General features: G+C 33.8%; 1 long non-coding RNA gene across 1 annotated transcript; it reads right to left on the bottom strand.

The window, feature by feature from the left end:
- Positions 1–2,364: 2,364 nt before the first annotated feature.
- LOC108747941 lies at positions 2,365–3,481 on the bottom strand. The gene is made up of 3 exons (XR_001939281.1): positions 3,172–3,481; positions 2,460–2,560; positions 2,365–2,389 (listed from the first exon to the last, which is right to left on the bottom strand). It is a non-coding gene; the product is annotated as an uncharacterized LOC108747941 (long non-coding RNA).
- Positions 3,482–3,958: the final 477 nt, after the last annotated feature.

The following is a 3,958-nucleotide window of genomic DNA, read 5'->3' as shown; positions in this document are numbered from 1 at the left end:
GTATGTTTGACTTTGACGGGTGTATCGATGTAACGTTCGAACGATTAGCCCGACTCGTCGATACGGTTGATGCAAAATATACTCGATTCTCCAATACGTCTGAGAACGCCATACACAACAGCGACTTCTTCAATAGGCGTCAGCTCATCGATTGCGAGCTATTAACTTTACTTTTTAATGAAAAAAAACGTGATGTAATAACATGTGAATAAAAAATTTTCGTCCACATCATTTTATATACATATGTAAATACTTTATTTTAATCTCCATCCATCCATCCATCTTATACCTCGTCAACAAAAAAGAGGATTCATTTCTTCTATCCTTTCTTCACTCATATCACGCGCTCTATCACCTACAAAGCATACTATGTTATAATATCAGTCGCGTTATTAATCTGGCACATGCCAAATAATTGTGTCATGTAAAGCGTCGTGCACGCTCTATCTTTCTCTAACGTGTAAACCCTTGTTATCTACGCATTTTTTTGGAGGGACGTGGGGCCCACAGCAGCGGCGGTGGCGGCGGTGACGATAACGGCGGCGGTGGCGGCGGCGACGGCGGCGGCGGCGGCGAGTGATAAAAAAATAAGGAATGCATTGTTTATGTAATCAACCGACCTGAGTCAACAATGATGACGCCGAGACTTCCCGCGCCTTCCCCCTCTGCCGCGCCTTCCTCCGCCCGCGCCTACGAGTACCCCCCGCGCCCCGCGCTCCCCTCAGAGGACCTGGGTTAGAACCCGCCCTATACCCCTACTATTAACTGTGTCAAAAATAAAAGTTAATGGGTAGTCATTATCTAATAAAACGTTAATAATAAATGTCAAATTTTTTGTGTGAAACATAAAGTCAAAAAGTAAAAAAGCTCTGCCAACTAGCGAAAAAATTGTACCTTTCTTTTGTGCAATTGGATAATTTGAGTGGAAATTTAAAAATCTCCCTACGAAAGTAGCAATAGTCAAAAACAAATCGATTATTAATGATATATATTGTAGTATCCAAAAAATCTAATTGTTTTCCCTATTTTTCTTCACTATTTCTATAGTAAATTGAAGACGTGGATGAAATCAGTTAAAACGTTGTAGAAGAATATCAATTTTTGAGGGAGAAACTGCAGTACAAATGTCGTCTACATATCTAAAATAAAATGTCCACGTTCAATCAGGGACACCGTCTCTAATTTCCTCATTATCAAGTCCGCTATTACAGGAGATAAAGGAGAACTCATGGGAGTGCCGAAGCTTTGCTTATAAAGTTTGTTGTCAAATGAAAAAAAGGTAGAATCTAAAACAAACCGTATCGCTCCCAGAAACTCATTCTTAGGCAGAGAGCATTCCTTAGAAATAAAACTCCATTGTTCATTCACACAATCAACCGCTATATCTATTGGAACATTCGTAAAAAGTGAGATCACGTCCAAGGAAATTAATTTATATTCATCTGTATATTCTTTTTAATTTATCAACTAATTGGAAGCTATTTTTAATGTAACTATCCCCCTTAGGAATTGTCTTGAATAATATATTGTGTAAATATGTAGCTAATACACATTAGTATATTATTATGGTATGTCTATTTTATAACGGTTCATAAAAAACTGTGAAATGACGCCAAAAAATTTACCTAAACATATTTCTTTAATCCGCAGTTAAGCCCCAGACACAATGCGAGGGAATATCAGTAGCGATAGGAATAACACGATTTTAATCTATCAGAAACTGTATCCGATTTCTGGTAGGTTGAAGCTGTTATTCCTATCGCTATCGCTACTCCCTCGCATCGTGTCTTGGACTTTAGTTATTATTAACATTTAAAATATATTTTGTTCGATAAAATCATTTCCAAATACGTTTTTATCATTTTAAAAGTAGACTGTACACTGATTCAGTAAACTGAATTTTAACAACTTTATATAAATTATATTATATAAAAAACTAACTAGTTCGACTAATATCTTAAAATTGAATCATGAAATGATTTTAATTAAAAACTTGATAAAAGCACTGCAACAAAAAATTATGAAATACGTAAATACATTTTTCGATTGTAGTTTTCCATTATGAATTCATTCGTTTATATTACATTAAATATGACTTTATTATATTTAAATCTGCCTCTTTTGTGTTTCATGTCATATTTTTTTTCTTTATTACATTAGCATATTGTTCGAGTTGCTTCTGTTAATTATATTATGACAATAATTATGTGTCCTACATATATATAATTAATTTATATATAAAATTATATAACGTAAAATAATTTAAAAATTATCTTTCTGAATTATTCTTTTTATTATACTCTTTTTAAAATATTTATTCTCTACGAGAGGTAAATTTTTCTGCGTTAGTCTTTTATATATTTTCTCACTGATATTGGTATTCTAAAAACTTAAAATATTTATAATTATTCAAAAATTACTCATATTCTTAAAAATATAAGTAATCATACGTTGCTTACATTGGAATCTAATTTGCTTTCCGACGCCGATAAACATTTTTCAAAGAATGGAATATGTGGCCTTTTATTGCTGATTTTTGCTTCAAGTGCTTCCTTATTTTCTAAAATATACAAACATATAATTTTATCAGTAATGATGAATTTTGTCGAGTATATTTCTCATTTGATTGAAAGAGGGGAATACTCGATTGTGATTAATCAATTCTTACGGCATACAAAATACGGTTACGACTATTATCATAGACCTGTTACACAATACGCCGTATGTCGGTGTCGGAAGCCATAAGTAAGAATTGATCAATCACAGTTGAATATGAGGAGGATACTCGACTGTAATAAGTTCATTGTTACGGCTTATAACTCACGACTCCGACATACGGCGTATTGTACATATAACAGGCCCTATAAACGCTCCTTTAGAACTACCGACTACCGACTTATTATAGAATTAACTTTAATACTTAATCAAAATTTTAATAATTCGAACTATTCAAACTCATTTTTTTTTAATCTTTTTTTTTAGTTGTATCTTTATTGTAGCAAATGAATGACATATGCACATTTAATTAATAAAATTGTTTTAAGAAGAATTTTTTGACTACGCATGTTAACCTTAGAACGATGTAAGCAGGATATATATATATATATGTTGTAAATGTAAAACAACAAAACTTTAAAAAAGATATTTCTACACTAATTATCAATTACTTACCATCTACATCGATGACACTCGCATCGTAAAATTCATTATCTTTCTTCAGCGAACTTTGTACTTCTTCGCCCTATTAGATGTTTCAGAATCGAAATTCTTTATCTCCGATGTACTCACAACAGTTTTGGCGCCGTCATCAAATTTTACGTGTGCAAACATGTTTGCCTTCAGCAATTCTTTGCTACTACATATATAATGTCAAGATTATTTGGTCGAAACTTTTTTTCGCGGGAAATCATGGAATAGTCAACCATAAAATAAATGAAAGTGCAAATCAAAGAGGTCTATACCAGTGCTGCCAGTCGGGCCGAGTTCCCCATCCAATTGTTAGTCCACACGCATCGTGCGATGTATGCACGGTAACTATAGTAACGTGTTCAGTGTTAGGCTGATGTCACATTGAGCGATTCATGCAGTATAGCGAACAAAATTCAGCCAATCATGAAGTACTTTTATATTTTCTGCACGATATCTGTTTCTATTAGTACTTCATGATTGGTTGAATTTTGTTCCGCTACCGCATGAACTTAATGTGATATCAGCCTTAAGGCTTGAGCACAAAGATTATCGTGGATTGTCGTAACTGTTTTCGAAAGTCGTAAGTCAACGCAAGGATCGATATAAACATACGTCGTAGGCCATAAAGATCTTTACGACAATCATTGTGCGTTGACTCACAATTCTGTCGGAAACTATTATGACAATCTTTGTGCTCAGGCCCTTATCCAGTGAGAAATGACAATGGAATTGACGTCGAATCGATATCGATTTGATGATTTCGATGTCG

Source organism: Trachymyrmex septentrionalis, unplaced genomic scaffold (assembly GCF_001594115.1).
Source record: "Trachymyrmex septentrionalis isolate Tsep2-gDNA-1 unplaced genomic scaffold, Tsep1.0 scaffold205, whole genome shotgun sequence".
Taxonomy (NCBI): Eukaryota; Metazoa; Arthropoda; class Insecta; order Hymenoptera; family Formicidae; genus Trachymyrmex; species Trachymyrmex septentrionalis.
This window is presented reverse-complemented; position numbering and strand designations above follow the sequence as displayed.